The sequence below is a fragment of the Mytilus californianus genome, unplaced genomic scaffold, assembly GCF_021869535.1.
Source record: "Mytilus californianus isolate M0D057914Y unplaced genomic scaffold, xbMytCali1.0.p SCAF_9, whole genome shotgun sequence".
Lineage (NCBI taxonomy): Eukaryota > Metazoa > Mollusca > Bivalvia > Mytilida > Mytilidae > Mytilus > Mytilus californianus.
In genome coordinates this window covers 4,112,805-4,131,464 of record NW_026262745.1, presented here as the reverse complement: position 1 = coordinate 4,131,464, position 18,660 = coordinate 4,112,805, and the positions used below count along the sequence as shown (strand labels likewise).

Genomic DNA, 18,660 nt, shown 5'->3' with positions numbered 1-18,660 from the left:
CCGTACTATCATAAAAAGAATCTTTAAACTCTTAACAGAATGGTTAGGTGCCCTATTATGGTTATGCTAAAATAGTTTAAAGATTTTATTCAACATGAACACATGTTTCACCGTATAACAACAAACCCTTGTGCTACTGATAGTTAATAAATATATTTCTGAGTCATATTATCCTGACTAAATAACTTAACCGTACGTTGAATAATGGTTATTGACATGATTTGAAGAAGAGTGGTTAGAAAAGGAAAATATTTTGCAGAACAAAAAATGATGAATTTGTTTTGGATTTTGCAGTGTATACGCAGATATTATTATGCGTACGGTCTCGCGATTCCTTGTTTTTGTTTGTAACTATGATTTGTCTCTTCCTAAATGATCCACGGTTTGACCATCAGTACACTATACGGTCGCCGTAATGTTTTCTTTACCTAAAAAAAAATGCATTATTAATTATTGTCCTTTTGATATTTTCTGCCTCTTTTTATTTGAATTGTGTTGTAATAGCTCATCAATGATCAATTGTTTAAAATATCTTTTAACACAATTTTGATTTTCATTTGCAACTACATTTAATATATGATTAAATTACCAGTTTGGAATTTTGAATTTGAAAGCACCAGCAAATTAATTTAGTATTGCGATTCAATACTTTTACCCTCTGTAACACAATACACCTTATCGCTATTTGTGCGCCATTTCTGGACACCACAAAGGTTCCCGTAACATTTTGACGTCATAATAGAAAATATCTGACACCACAATGGAAAAGTGATTGTCGTATGACGTCAATAGATAAAAGGAGCAGATTCTCGGGTTAAGCGGCGCAGATTTCCAAATAGCGATAAGGTCTATATCTGTAATATATGTATTATTCGGTTGTAGGTCTAGGGGTGGTTGGAATGAAAAGTCGGATAATTAGAGAAAAAATAACATATCACTACTAAGCTATAAAGCTCTTGCACGGTCGGCTCGAAGAAACACTCGAGCTGCTTTATCTTCCATCGATATATTTTGTTGATTTGTCTCCCAAAATTTTTATCACATTTGAACTTTAACTCGATGTATAGTTATACTCATCCGAGGCACATAAAATAAAAGACATTGGAATCGATTTAAAAATAGGACTATTTTTTTTCAAAAATGGTCACGTGGTTTAACCTCATCAAGTAATGTGATAAAAACATCAAAGAATGACAGAACCACACCAAATACTAAAACGAACATATCACACTAGTAGCAAGATTTCAGTCTGAAACGGTCATTTTGGTCTGATCAAGTCTTAATTGACTGGATTTACCGCTAGAGAAAAACGTCAAGACTTTTTCAGACTTTCAGACGCTGTCACGATGTACCGTGTTAAGTCCGTTCAGTCATGTCAAGATAAACAAGACAGATTATGCTCGCGTCCGTTTCAGTCTGTTAAGACGGTTTCAGACGAAATCAGACCAAATGTCACAGTGTAATTTTGGATAAAAATTCTTATTTGAACTTTTATTAAGAAAAGCCTTATTTTTATATTTGAATATTTTTATTGCAATAATTTTATTTTTTAAAAAGTAAAACATTTTGAAGTTTTGTTACAAATGGACACTTTATTTATTCTTGGTTATATTTAGAAATTCTTAAGGACATAAGAAACAGGTGTTCAATTAAGAATTAACTTTTCTCTTTGTCAAATCTTAAGTGACAGATTTTATTACATAAGATCCTCTTACACTCTTTTGTTCAAATAGATGTAATGTCTTTGTTAATCAGAATGTCTACATTAGCTTCAATTAAGCTTTTACATAAAACTTCTCCGAGCGGTATAGGGGGTAGTCCTAACACGTGGTAATTTTAATTTTCGCGTAACCATGGATTAATAAGTAGAAACGAATTCTGATTGGTTGAACCTGCAAAATTGTTCAAATCTGTGAATTGTCTTTATTCACTAAAAGCGTCACTTTTCAAATTGAACGCAGTGAATAAAGACTATCCTCAGAAAACAGATTTGACTATTTTCAGGTGAGTAAAAACTAAGTTTGATTTTTATTTTAAAATCTATTTCTTTATAGATTAAAAGTATTTATTTCATTATCACAATGTATCGTTAAAAGTTCTAAAAGCTCATGTTAATAAGTTAAGCCAATTTATAGAGAAATTATCATTTTCAATAGTTGGTCAATTTTAAATATGTATATATCTTTTTCTAGTTAATATTTTGGAAGTATTTATCAATTTCAAACATATTAAGTATTTTTGTAAATGAACACTAGTTGCCAAAACTAGACTAAAATGAACAAGCTTCATCAGAAGTAATTTTTATATGGGAGACAACTCTGGTTTTTACCGCGATAATTCATGAGCAAATAATATGTCTCAATTTACAGTTTACCCATTATTTGTGAACAATGGTAGGTGTAAGAAAATTATTATTCAAAGCTTTATGCATTAGTTCTCATAGTCGCTAGGTAACAAAAAGCTCTCGGAAGCTAGTAAACTGATGTTCTCTATTTATCCCATTGCAAGCCCAGTGTTGCACTTGTTTTCTTATTTAGTAAGATTCCCTGTTTGTTTTTTTTTTTATAGTTTTCCCGTTCAAAGTAAAGGCATTTTTTGACCTTCGTTTATTGTGTTATATGCTAGATGTATAAAATCCACCATGTTCTTATTTTTAGTATGTGAGCTAGTCACAAGATTTAACTTACACAGTTATCTCCCCCTTTATATGCAAATTTGTTTACAACTGTTTGCTTTTCTGTAAATAATAGCCTACGGCTATGGTATAATGTAAATACATGTTTTTAATGGTTAAAGTTACTGAATAAGTTGAAATTATTATTAGAGAGATATTTGGTTGTTAAAATAGTACAAATGAAAAGTTTATAATTTGTTTAATTGTTTACTGCAAATCCCATGCATATCTGACTGCACAATTCAAAAACCATACAAACACTCAAGAGTTCACACCGTTCAAGGTGAAATAGCAAGAAACTTCACAGTTCTTATCTATAGTTTTAATAACCCATGATTTGTTATTGTATCTCATTTATTGACTGCATTGTTATACTTTATATTTTATTATGTAATATTGTTATTATAAGACTTTTCAAATTGAACGCAGTGAATAAAGACTATTCTCAGAAAACAGATTTGACTATTTTCAGGCCTGTCAAAAGACTCCAGTCAACAAGATAATTATCTTGCAACAGCTGAAAATCACAAAGTCAAAACCACCCTGCATCTGTCTGTCACGCTTGCTCATTGCTCTACCACAAACCTACAACCTACACTCAAAACATAAGTTTGACACAAACCTAAAAAATTCCTTTCAAATTTGTCAGACCGTGTTTAGATCCGTTCAGTTTGCTAGTATGATACTACGAGTTATACCCCTTCTGATTGATGATACATTTTAAATTGAGAAATATTTGCTAGAATTAAAAGCGTAACTTTCGAATAAATAAATTTATTTCTGTTTTTGTTTTGTTAAGGACTTAAAAAAAAAAATTCTTCGTCTATAAATATCGTTGGTTTTATTTTTCAAATTAATGTTAGTTTATTTTAATTATTTATTAATTGTATATTGGCGAATAAAAGTGTACTATTATTTGCTGAAACCTGTATTTAAAGATATAAAATTTATACATGTATATTTACTAAGGATTATAAAAGTCACCCTCATAATTTACCATATTAAAACAGATTTGAAATAGACGGAAATTGCGTGTATTTGGGAAATCGTTTTCTTTCTTTTTTTTGTTTTTTGTATGCAATCGTTACATCGTTACTTACAAAACATGTGTGTTATACACTTAACCCTAACATGTTGTTAACCAGGCAGGTTAGAAATGTAGTTGTTATCCCAAATAAAATATGTACGGATATTGATTTTTGTCTTTGAAAAAACGTAACTGCACTGGAAATTTTAAACCTAACAATATAAATTTAAGGAGATGTGGTATGTTTGCCAATGAGAGAGCTATCCGTAATATTTCAAGTGAAGTGAACGTTAGCAATTTTCATTAGCACATATTTATTATGTTTTATGTCAGGTGCTACAATTCGTTATCTGTTGATACTTTCCTCGTATTAAAACTGGAAATTTACTTTCTTTAGAGCATTTTATAAACTTGTTACTTTCGTGCGAACTTGGACAAGTTTCTATTTTCTTAGCTTGTATTGTACAATATATAACTTAACAATGATTTACATCACACAGTTGTGCATCTAAACGCTACCAAGGCCGCCTAAGTACATTACGCTTCTAAAACTGCACTAAGCCCGTGATGAGACAGTATTAAAATCATAAATAAAATACCACCGGTTAGAGCTTTTCATTAAAACAATATTCTTATTTATTTTTCAGTACCCATAGTAATAATTAATCAATGATTTATATAGAAAGATAAAACGATAACACACGAGATTCCAATCCTTCTTACTATACAAATCCTTGTCGTATTTTAGTATGTTCTGTTTTTAAAGATTGAGATCAATGGCACTTGCAATAATCAATCGGGTCAACAGGTAATAAACCCAATGATCCATAACGCATGAAAGAAGATTGGCAATTATAGACTATTTTACAATTACATCTATCATAGTATCATAGCTCAGTGTGTGTAGTTTAAGGTTCGAACAATATTATAATGGCTTCTTTCTGAACACTACAGAAGAAGAAGATTTTATTTCCAATGATGGGCCCAAAGGGCATAAACATTACAACATCAATAATTTTATAATACAATACAAACAATGAGATAAAAAAAAAAGATTAATGAAAACTATTTAAGTTCTTAAAGAATATGTAGATAAAGAATCTATAATATTTTTTTTGAAATATCTAATGCATCTTAATGCAAGTGCGGTTGATATAGATAACAAACAAAGTTTAAACAGCCCCAAAAAAAGTTGACTACAAATGACACAGTTAACCGTAAACATGAAGATATTGAAAAACCGCAATTTTTAGTAGTCATTTAAAAGATTGGAGAATAGCTGTAATAAGTAAAAACCCAAAATTCCGGAGTAAGCAGTATATTTTTATACCTCGTCTTTTAGAAATACATTATTTCTTTTTATTCATAGTTATGTCCAAAGTTATGTCCTTCGACACAAAATTTTACAAACACATGTACAGTTCGGAATTTTTTTTTATATGCCTTCAACAGCAATTTGTTGAAAAAGATTTATTTATTTATTTATTTACTTTATTTATTTATTTATTTATTCTGTTTTCTTTCCTTCTTTCTCATCTTCGCTAGGCAAGAGTTACGATCCAGTCCTCTCCTCTCAGGCTAGCGAAGATGGGGGCACTTACTCAATCCCACCAGGTAATATTAACGCACGTGTATCGCGAATACAACCTAGTTTATATTATAAAAATTCTCAATTTTAATGTATTTTTAAGGATTTTTTAGGATACAAATACAAATCCATGTTCTATTGAAATAATCTTTTCGTGTCGAAAAAAAGACACTATAATAAAGAAAAATGCATGCAACTATTTTGGCTAGTAGTCCATACATGAAATCGCTTGAAACATAAAGGTCTCAAAAAATCCTAAAGATTGCCAAATCAGATCTAGTCCGTAATTCTTCTTTGCATCCTTTGCAAGTGATTCGGACACTTTAAAACAACGTAATGGTAACATGTCATCTGACAGATGCTAATTGCATGTACTAAGAGAACAGGAATTAACAAATATATTATTTTCAAATTGGCAAATCCAGTTCACACGGAAAATCACTGTCACCATCGTTGACCACTATTCAATCACCAGATTTAACACAGATCACATGCATACGATTTTCATAATAGAAATATATTCCAACAATATCATACAACTTAGGCACGCATGTGCTTATGAAGCCTTTTCGTAATTTTAAAAATACGTATACAAAATTGTGTGCAATATTAATATTGTATATTTGATACTACTGTTCTGGCAAAGATACATGTACATCTCTCACTTATCCAAGATGTTTTTGAATCTCACTTCAAATTTGCGATTTTATTGATACGGATGACAATACAAGACCTAAGTAAAGACCATAAATTCCCGTGGAAATTTCAAGTGGGAGCCCAGCGGTGTTAATAAAAACAGTAAACTTTTCGTTTGTTAGAAAACAATCTCGATACATTTTATCTTATTTAAAGATAAGACAAGATGTTATATAAACACTTTTATTTTACCAAAACTACACGACGTAAAAACTGTAAAACTTCATTTTTCATATCAATTCAAATGTATCTACATGTATAATTATGTTTTAAAATGACAGTGCATCGTAAGCCTATAAGGCTGGCTGAAAATATAAATGAGCATAACATTTGTATATTATATTATGTCAATTCAGGTTGCACTTTAATAAATTATTTATTCATTCATTCATTGGTAAAATAATACTGATTGATTCATTGATTGTTGGTGTTTAATGCCACTTTCAGCACTATTGTGCCATATCGTCACGGTTATTTTATTGGGGAGGAAGCCGGAGTGCCCGGATAGAACCGCAGACCTTCGGTAGGAAAACTAACAATCCTATTTAATTAATATTGGAGTCAAGGGTTCATGCCAAGTGCAGAATTCGACAGGCTAGTGACACAATAGTCCGACTCTGACTTGGATTACTTGACCACCGTGGCCGCTTATATAATACGGAATGATGACCCTAAAATTATTCTTATTTTGTTTTTTAATTTTTAAATTGCCATTTGCGACGTTTCCAACATAGTTAAGGGCATACGATACAGTTTTGATCCCATAATGAAAATTTGATGAAAATTTGCAAATAGGCTATTTTTTACCTGATTAAATCAAATATGTAATAAAAAATATACCTTCATGTGCTACTTTTTGAGTAAAATGAGTTCGAAATTTCAGATATTTGCTCAAAATTCGAATTTGTGGACGTATTTTTCCTTCCGACAGAAATGCATAACTTTTTTGTTTTAAAAGATAAACACAAGCTGTTTTTTGTTAAATTATTTGTAATTTCTGTTTTATATAAGTATCCTATAAATTTATGAAATCTTTTGTTTAGAAGTAACTCAAATTTATCAATTGTTCATGAATGTAGAAAAAAACGTAATTTTTTGCTTTATATTTATCAAATTTAAAAAAATTGCATTATTGACTTTTTCGCGAAAATTGGTACAAATAATCTTCATACGTAATCAAACCGAATGTCATTTTAAAAAAGAGGGGTCCATGAACTTGTTTTCAAGTTAAATCAGTTTGAATGATAAAAATCAGTCGAAAAATACATCTTTTCCCGATATGTCACAGTTTGACGTCGCCAAAATAACATTTTACGTTAGCAACATCATAACCTCCCCTGTAACTGTATCGTATGCCCTTAATCTAATCATGACTGCTGTGACTCGTTTAGCGTTCAGCGAACAATATCATTTGCTATACATCTATCGAAATGATAGCAAAATATAGATAGTCGCAATTTAAAATATATACATGTATATTGAATATAAGAGAGAAACATCCAGAACCAATCTGATTTAAATACAGGTCGATATCTAACTTGCGTTGGTTCGTCGAAGTTATGGACATAGTAAAATCACAGATTTATATTTCAATTAGATTGTTCTCGAACAGTTTAAGGAATTCGTCATCATCACAATTGTTGGCTATAATGTATAATAATGTGAACATGGTTCTAACAGTACCTATTGTCAATTTTCCTGTTCCGACATGCATGTAATATATGCCACTGGACGTACAATGATCCCCAAAAAGCCTATTTGAAGAAATAAAGATACTTCACTCCGTATAGACTGATAGTAGTTGTATTAACGTCTGATCAGCTACAGGGTTGATTAATTTATTTAGTTAGCTTGTTGGGGAATAAACCATTCCCAATATTGCACTTTTGCATAAAATATTAAATGAGAGTAATAAGAGAAAATATAAATACCAAAAGTCGCAGATCTGGTATTTCTTGTATTTGTATAGTTGGTATTAGAGGAAGGAAGACACCCTAGGTCAGGCGTGCAAACTTTTCACATCACGTGGTACGATTTCAGCTCCCGCGTTTGGCAATTTTAAATAATGAAAAAGATCGATTTGTGCATATTGTTTTTTAATATCAAATGTACTCTATTGCATTCATTAAAACTATAGCGAGTTTTCTCATAGAAAGATATATTAAAGATCGAAAATAACTATTACATAAGATATTTAATATTTTGTACTTCTTTTTGAAATACATTAATCTCCAATAGTGACGGGATTTTGAGTTCGATCTCTGTAAAAATACAAGGCACTTATTTTTGCTAATATTTCTTTAGTTTGCATGTAAATCATTGCAATTTATACTAGTAAAAGAATATTTTGTTCATACAACCTTGAACATAACAGGTCTCATTAAGTCTACAGTGGAGATCACTTCTAACCTCTCATTAGAACTGTCAGAATAATCTGTCATAGAACTGTTCTAAACTGTCCTAGAACAATTCTACGTAGAACAATTCTACCCTAGAACTGTCAGAATCAGTTCTAGGTAGAACTGACTAAATCAGTTCTAGGTAGAACTGTCAGGATCAGTTCTAGGGTAGAACTGTCTAAAACTGTTCTAGGTAGAACTGTCCAAATCAGTTCTAACCGTAGAACTGTCAGCAGAACTGACTAAATCAGTCAGGACTGTAGAACAGTTCTAAATGACGTCACTGCAGTAAGGGCATCTTAGAATTTAGAAAAAAATCAGTTCCAATTACTTTACTGTATAATAGCAGATTTTCATTTTTTTTTTTTTTTTTAATTAATCAATTTTATTGCACCTTTGCTGTTAACAATTTACTCAATCTACAGCTTCAATTAAGTATCCCTTTAAATTAGTTATTGAATATCTAGGGAAAGAAATAATAGATAAATTAATAAATTAAATAATAGCAGATTTTCTATATTTTTACTGATCGGACATTACATGTAACGTTACAAATATCGAAGCGGATAGAAAGGTTATCCAACTCATCGGAGAAATATTTTTATATGATTGCATATACACATCATGGTTTACCTTACTCCGTTCCCCGTTTTTAACAGTCTCTTCCTAAATATAACTCTGCATTTAATTCATGGAATTTTAATCGTAATTTACCTTGTTTGCTTTGGATTTACATTCATGATTTAAGATTCTTTTTTGACAAATGTTCAAACGAAAATTGTACAGTGGATGAATTATGGGATATTAATGAAATACGTGTTGTATAAGTACTGTATGTACATTTGCACCATCTCGTCAATTTAGACAGACTTATCCATAACGATTATAAATGATGTCTTGGAGTGGGACGTCAGAAAAATATACTCGATCTGAACATGAATGAAACATTTGCCCCTGGACGAAAATAAGCTACACACAAAATCAATCATTCTTCTTTGCCTTCTTCAAAATATATTAACAGTATACTATTCCAAGAAGAAAACTTCTCATACATGTACTTTTCATTTTAAAGTATATGAATCAGTCATGCAGGAACATATATACTGTTCCCAGAGTCATGTGAGTGTTGGATGATGCCGTTAAATAGTTTTGTTTAAAACAACAAACCATCACGAACCACTGACTTTAGTGACGGTTCATTATTATGGATACAGCATGTACAGAGAGGAAATAATGGCACTCTAAATTGATGTGGACAAACTTTTGTAGTCATGGTAGTCATTGTGTTCCAAAGTTGGTGTCATCTTTATCATACGATCCGTGCTGACATAGAAATATTATTGGTTTATAATGAGGCCATATATATTTACATGATAAAGTGTAAACATGTTCAGTTTTGGTTGATGCGGTCAAATACTTTTGTTGAAACGACTCAGTCTGATATATCGAAAGTACTAAAAATTGGTTTACGATTCAATATTTTGAATAAAAAGAGGACATGCTGGTATTCTAAATTGATGTGGAATTTTTTTTGTAGTCAATGTGTTCCAATATTGCTGTCATTTGAATTATACAATCCATCGTGATATGTAACTATAAGTGATTTACTATGCGGCTATATATATATATATTAAGATTTACATAATAAAGTGCAAATATGGTCAGTTTTGGTTGATGCTGTCACATATGGTCAGTTTTGGTTGATGCTGTCAAATATGGCCAGTTTTGGTTGATGCGGACAAATAATTTTGTTATATGAGTCAGTCTGAGATATCAAAATTACTGAAATTAGTCTACGATTCAAAATTTTGAATAAAAAGAGGACATGCTGGCACTATAAACTGATGCGAGCATAATTTTGTAGTCAGTGTTTTCCAATATTGCTGTCATTTGTATTATACAATCCATCCTGATATAAAAATATAGGTGATTTACTTTGCGGTTATTAAGATTTACATAATAAAGTGCAAATATGGTCAGTTTTTGTTGATGCGGTTAAATATGGTCAGTTTTGGTTGATGCTGTAAAATATGGTCAGTTTTGGTTGATGCGGACAAATAATTTTGTTACACGAGTCAGTCTGAGGTATGAAAACTACTGGTATTTGTTTCCGATGCAATATTTTGAATAAAAAGAGGAAATGCTGGCACTCTCAATTGATGGGAAAAAAAATTTGTGGTCATTGATTTCCAACATTGTTGTTATTTGTATACTACAGTCCCTCTTGACATAAAATTATAACTGAATTACTGTGCAGCTACATAGATTTACATAAAAAAAAAGCAAATATGGTCAGTTCTGGTTGATGCGGTCAAAAGATTTTATTACATGAGTCAGTCTGAGGTATGAAAACTACCGATATTTGTTTACGATTCAATATTTTGAATAAAAAGAGGACATGCTGGTACTATAAATTGATGCAAACAAAATTTGAAGTCATTGTTTTCCAATATAATTGCTGTCATTTGTACAATCCATCCTTGCCTAAAAATAAAACTGTATTTCTGCAGTGTGCGGCTACATGTATATAGATGTACATGATGAAGAGCAAATATGGTCAGTGTAAGTTTAATTTAAAAACATATTTATTTATAATAGTGGATTGGGAAACAAGTTATTACATTTGGTTAAGGAGGTCAAATAATTTTGTTATACGAGTCATCCTGACTCCCGGAATGACAAATGTAAAACAATTCAAAATGATAAAACTAACGGCCTAATTTATGTACAAAAAATGAACGAAAAACAAATAATTTATGTAACACATCAACAAAAGAAAATCACCGAATTACAGGCTCCTGACTTGGAACAGGCACATTCATGCAGAATATGGAGGGGTTAAACATGTTGTCTTGATTAAAAATCTGAAATAAGACCGGCAAAATAGCAAAACTCTATATAAATCGCTATTTTGGTAGAACTGACCAAATCAGTTCTAGGTTAGAACTGTTCTAGCTAGAACTGTCTAAAAGGTGTCAGGCTGACAGTTCTACATACTGTCCTAGAACAGGTCTCCTGACAGATTCTGACAGATTAAATGAGAGGTTAGAAGTGATCTCCATTGTATATTCGTTGCTGCATAGTAAGCCGATAAAACGTTTTTTTGTGTGTTTTTTTTTTTTTTGTACTGATAAATGCAACAATTCCAATATTGATAATTTCGTATCAAATAAAATTTTGTCCCGAATAAAAACTGAAACTCAATTCAAAGAATAAAAAAAAAAACGAGTATTCGATTTGATTTATGTACATGATGTACACTACAGGTCGTACGAAATACCGGTAAGTCCACCGGATTTAGCAGTTAAATAACGGGAAAAATTATTATATTCCCCGCAAAAAATGACAATTACCAAATTCGTTTATCATGTAGGAATATTGTATAATAATTACAACTGTGTATTACTGCTCATGTTTATAATTTCAAACAACAAATTTTGAGTGTCCAGGTGATGTTCACACCATTGATATAATAGCCATGGCTATTATATCTATGTTAACACCATGACGGGCTAGTAACAAATGCACATATCACTGCGACCATGGAATGATATATTGAGGGACGACACTCTGCACACAGATTTCTCTCGGTCGCAGCATGGAAGTATAATAGATTTCTCTCGGTCGCAGCTTCCATGCTGCGACCGAGAGAAATCTGCGTGCAGAGTGTCGTCCCTCCTCTGACTTGACTGACATACTACACATCTAGAGTCTTAACATCGCGACCATGACAAGTACGTCTGGCACCTTATATTGTCCTACAACTGTTTGACACTATATTATCATATGAATCTAGGATCTAAATAAAGCTTTACCTCAAACATGTCAAACAAAGACAAAATGAATTACATAAAATTATTCTTTTAAAGAAAATAGCTATGCATGTATATGCCTTGATCTGGGACTATTATACTAAAAAGTATAATAGTCCAAGCCTTGGTTCTAAATTTCATGAACTTGTAAATACTTTACTTGTTTCGCTATATTAGACATGTTACGAAATGGTATATACTCGACGCTGAGGTTGACAAATTATACTTTAAATGCGGGTATCGTATCAAAACACAAAAGTGATTTGAAGATTTAAATTACCTGTGTATCAATTGAACCTTGTGTTTAAACCGCATAGTACTGATGTCAGGCCGTGTATATGTGTCCTTTATAACAGACGTCCCTTTGAAAATTTTATTATATACAATTTTATTATATACAATTTTATTATATACAGTTTTATTATATAAATATTCTTTATGGAACAAAATTAATATTCTATAATGATTATTTCGTGGGGAATGAATAACATTGACGGTTACAATTTTTCTGCACCAGATGCGCATTTCGACAATAAATGTCTCTTCAGTGATGCTCTATAAATAAAAATGATAAATCCCAAACTATTTCTTCCTTTGGAACATTGACAGGAGGCCAGGGTATTGCAAAAAAGATATAAAATCCAGAAGAAAGCCGAGAAAAGGAGTAATGGATGAGAGAAACCAATCCCCCGCCAGCCCTTCAAAATTAAACCAATATGTACTTGCCAATCTTTTTTTTTTTGCGAGTTCGAAATAAATAGTGAAAGACCATTTAACTTAAAGGGGTGATTACCCGAGGTCAGAACTTTTGGACGGGTTGCACACAATGCAGAATCGACTTATTATATAATATGATGCAATCCAGCTGGCGGGCAGGTGGACGTGCAGACGAGTGGAAGAAGATGGTACCCGTTTTGAGTAATAAACTCCTAACCTAAGCGCTTTTAAAATTTGCACAATGTATGTATATACATAGAAAATGTGTAACTCTTTTTATGAACTCATTTTGGATATAGTTTGCTGTTTTTTCAGAGGTTGGAACTTTGTGAATTTTTGGCAATTGCACATATGACCAACATGACACATCTAGGGCCTCGCTAGGCCTTATTAGACCCTGGAAATGATTTTATATATAATAATCTGTTAATACCTACTCAGGAATAGTTTAATTTCCCTTATATTTTTTTTATGTAAAATGTGACTAGTTTGACCCAACGAAATAAGAATCTTTACAAAAAGACATCCTATATTCATGCAAAGCTTTAAAACATTTCGCATTGTAATTTCTGAGGTATAAAATTGTCTTACCCGTTTGACCAACCGTTCAAAGAGTAAGAAAAGTACTCCCCGTCATATACCCTCTAATGCATGTATGTAAAATGTGACCCCTTTTTCTCCGGTTTGATATCTTAAATTCATAGTCCTGCACATTTCTCTTTGACGTTTCTGTTCATGCTGCCAGTGCACAAATAGATGCTTAGATACCGATCCTTTGTGAAATCTGTGCCCTAAATACCTTTTATTCGACAATAAAAAATTGTCGACAACTACGTGGAGGGTGGTATAAAATACCCACAGCGTTAGCGCCAATTGACAGCAATTTTTGTGCCATTTTACAGACCACACAGTCACGGAACCTTGGGCACAATTTTACTCCACATACCGGTATTCCATACCTACGCAGGCTTTTGTGTACATTAGGATTCATATAAAATTCACCCGCAGTAGTTTCCTAGGACAACCGGATGATGCTCAATAGTTTAATTTTCTGATTCAATTGGCCAGGTATGGAATTAAATTTCCCCCAGGATTTTGTCATGTTGGGTAAAAAAAAATATCGCATGTCGTTCTCCGCTCGTTACCCTCTATGGGCGTCATAAACTTAGAGCTACATGAAGACCAAGAGCTTAAAGAATATAATGTAAAGAATTAACTTGTGATTATCGTTCGGGTGTCGGATATATGCGGAACACGCTATTAGGCGCTTAAAAACTTTCAAAGTTAATGGAAGCGTATAGAGACATCCGAAAAAAAAATCAACCACACTGTACAGATTGTGCGGGTTTAGTAGAGATTGCTTGATTGTTTTGTGTTTTTCGTCCAGTGACAAATATTTCATGCATTTTCAGGTTTTCATGTCGAAGTTCAGTAGTGGAGTGACAAATTGATATGTTCGAAGAACAGTAACTAATATAAGAAAATAAAAGTGGATTATTATGTGATTTTTTTTTAAATCTAGAAGTGCATTATTGAAAAACCATCAACCCCCTCCCCCTGGACACAAGTACACCTTTCCCGTCCTATAATCATAAGCAATGCTATCAGAAAATGATTATTCTAAATTGATATTATTTTAAATGAATCAAGAAGTGTGTAGGATACCTGGTTAACATCACGCAAATTGAATGTTACCGGTTTTAATCGACAATCAATGTTTTGACACAGTCCCCACATGTAAAGTCTAATTTGTCAACCTCAGCGTCGAGTATATACCTTTTCGTAACACGTCTAGTGGTCAGAAATTCGAAGATGAATAACAAGTCAAAATTTTTTTTTTTTTTAAATCTTATTACCAACAAATAAACGGGACAAGAAACTGGACAACGAATACGAATTTTAACTGCAAAACCTTGAAAGTTTATATGAGACATACTATTTTATTTTTTTCCCACAATTTATGACTTTAAAACACAAAGTTAAAATTTCTAAAACAGGTAAATGTTTTGGTGTTTGTCCAGTGGCGGATTTACCGGGAGGCACAGTGGGCACGTGCTCCCAGTCCATGTCACCAACAAAGTTTCTAACATAATTTTATTGCTATTGAATTCTGCTTATCTAAAGTGGAAATAATCACAGCTTGATTTGACTTCTTAACTGGCCGTTTATTAACCCCAGCTTCAACATGCGTGATTTATGACCACTTATCGGTGGGTGTGTAAATATTGCCAGCTGTGTGTAATGTCTCTTTTCTAAAAATTAGATGTAAACTATATACAGGTACATGTTGATTGGAAAAGTACGAATATTTTTATTGGTTTTTGATACAATATCACAGATTAAGATCGATTAACAGGTGAAGGAATCTTCTGATCAGGAAAGAAATTACTAACCAAAATCTGTGTTTTAAACAAATATGTACAAATAAATGTTTAGTGTCAAGAATGTGAGTATCGATATATGGGATATGTCTTCATAACAAAATTCTCACATTACTATTTTAAATTGTGATTTTTCCTTCTTCAAAACTGTCTTTTTAGTGACTTTATTCAACAACAAACTTTTTTTTCAAACAAGATTTTTTTAAACTGAATTTCGTATTTTCTTTTCACTCCTATTTTCAAAGAAAACCAACAATTTGTTTTAAAAAAACTGCCCCTTCCTCTTTCCATAAAAAAATGAGTGTCATTGTCTAATATATAATCATTAATATTAATATTAACCGCAATTGTAGATTCAAGATTCAATATTTTATTAAAGTCTCACCACTTGTATAACATTATACATTCCAATATACATATAAAACATTGCGTATAACATAAAATATTGAAAAACATATATAAAACATATAGTATATTAAAACTAACAGTAAAATATCATTAGCTTAAATACTAAAACATATACAAGCGCCATTCTATTAAGAATTATGAGAGACTATTAAATGATTAATTATATAAAATATTTAACATAATTTTAAAACTATATATATCATTGTATGTTATAAAACATAATCTGGAACTAATACCGTAACGTTTATCCATTAGTCCAAGCATGGAAGTAATATTGAAAGGCATAACAACGTCGTCACTTCAAAGGTTTCATCTGCGTTACCGCCCATCTTTCGATAACTCGTTAATTGGTTTAATATATGGCATGGTAATTGACTCTCGGAATGTGATAGATCAAATCACTGACACTTTTCGGTCATTGTCGTGTTCCCGGAAAATTACGAATAGACCTGTTGTTGTCGTATATACGCACGAAGTAACCCGAAATGTTCACTCGTTACATTCCGCTGCTGTACGCTACCGAATAGAGTCAGTCGTTCAATGTTGATTTTAGTTTATTTTTCCTATTTATGTCTTTTTCGATCTTAATAGTTTAGGCCGACAGTTATCACATATGGAATTTAAGAAAAAGGGTGGATCATTTTCAATTTTAATATTTAAAACCAGTTAATTAAGAAGCCATTTCTGAAAGTTAAGAAGATGATTTAACAAAAAATATGTTTCGACCCCCTTTTATTAAATACGAATAATCCAAGTCTTTCGTGTATACCAGGCAATTTAAATATTCACAATTTTAAACGTTTCTATTCTTTAATTTGTACATAAACTAATTCATATAAAATAAATTTGCGGTTAGACAGATAGCGTCAAGCTCATTTTGTTTGGTTGATTTTCTTTTTGCTGTAACGTGCTACATTAATATTAGTATTCAATTGTAAACACTTTTTTTAAAATATATATAAATTTAACATGTTTACGAACTTATCATCCCGATTTTAATTGTCCAGTTTCAATAATGTAATCAATTACTTGAAAGTAAATATTTTTATAAATCTCGATAAACTTGGCACATTTCAACAGTAAAATATTCTATAGATATAAGAAGATGTGGTATGAGTGCCAATGAGACAACTCTCCATCCAAGTCAAAATTTAAACCATTATAGGTCAAAGCACGGTGTCTACATTTGTATGTCTACATTTGTCTACTTTATTTTGTTCAACATCATGTGAAACCTGATCGCTTCATCGTTATTACTTCACTGAAAAAAATAGCTTGTAAAATTTACTATTAAAGGTAGTAAATTTTACTGTCCATTCAAACACCAGTGGGTTAGTCGATTTACTATCTGAAGTAGTAAATTTCTACTAGTAGGTCTAGTGTTTGTTACTGCCTATGTCAGTTATCATTTACTAACCAACAAGTAATAATAACAAGATAACACTATGAGATTAACTATCATGACTAGTTAAATTTACTAGAAGGTTCGGTATATATTACTACTGAATGCATTATTTTTACTGAAGCAATTTCACAATTAACTGGTATAATTAGTGAATCTTACTGTTTTTTTAGTATAAAGATTATTGCTCAGCTGTTTAATCATACTGTTCACTATTATCAATCCAACTTATTTCCTTACGCACATCTTTATAGGTAGTGCTCAACAATTGTGTAGTTTCATCAGTTTAGTTCAAGCATTTTGGAGCTTTCCTTGCAATGAACATGGACAGACAGACTGTGTGATTTCTACAATGTATATACCCCTAAAACTTTGATGCAATGTTCATCTAGCTGTTTTGGAGTAGTTGTAATAGCAAGGCACATTAAACAGTTCGGTTCCTATATACCTCTAAAACATTGTTACAGGTGTGTAACCTTTACTGGAAATGATTTCATGATAGACCCTTGAAAAGAAGACCAAGCTGAAATATTGATTTTAATTTTGCTACCCCAATACTAAAGATATGCTATATCATGACAATTTCTGTTATATTTTACAGTTTTTGATAGTCATACAAGGCAGTAAGACAACAAAAAAATCAATTGGTATACATTTATTTATGTTTAAGGACATCAGTCAAGTTAAACATTACACACTGAGAAAGGCATGCATAGAAATATTCCAGGTTTAAACATTTTATTAACATTTATCTACACTAATAAACAGGCACATCAAGTTCATTGAATAAAAACGATTACCTATATAATATGCCTATGGTTTTGAATAAAAAAAAATCTAACCTGTATCCTTTAATTTATGTGTAGCAGCACTTTCCATACAGAAGTGTGACATCTCAGAGGCGCATTTAGGGGGGGGGGGGCCCTTTTGTGGGAAAAATTTGGTTGATTATATAGGGAATCACTGAAGCATGACTGGAGTGGGCCCCCTCTTAGGCAGTCAGTGGGCCCCCACTTATGAAAATATCTGGATCCGCCACTGGATCTAGACAACACTGATAACTGCTCATAACTCAAGCACTTGCGTTAATGAATTTTTCAGTATTTTAAACATGTTGGGGTATTCAAAATTTAAGTTGAGATATACTATAATTCCATTATAAGTCACTTGATAAAAAGAGAAAGGTAAAAATAAACACCCACACCCTTTCTTCTAAAAGAGCTTGTGACAAACTTTCTTTGGGATGGCCTTTGTATTTGCTAAACCTATAAACCTTAACTATATACATAAAGCTAGACAGAAACATCTATTCAATTTTACACTATTTTCTTTAAAAAAAATGAATCGCTACAAATTCTCATAATTATGATATAATCTATTAATAAGCAAGACACATGCAGGATACCCAGAAAAACAGTAAAAATATCTTATCAATGACAAACTTAAAAAAAAGATATATGCATTTCTATATTGTAAACAGTTTCAGTGCTACGAACATTACAGAATTTACATTTAACAGTAAATAAAAAAAAAAAACATTATGGGCCAGGCTGGTA

The 18,660-nt window shown here is 31.6% G+C and overlaps 1 protein-coding gene across 2 annotated transcripts in view; it reads left to right on the top strand.

Moving 5' to 3' along the window:
* Positions 1-18,660, top strand: part of LOC127714720 (serine/threonine-protein phosphatase 6 regulatory ankyrin repeat subunit C-like) — a 405,000-nt gene that overhangs the window by 26,377 nt on the left and 359,963 nt on the right. The window lies entirely within an intron of this gene.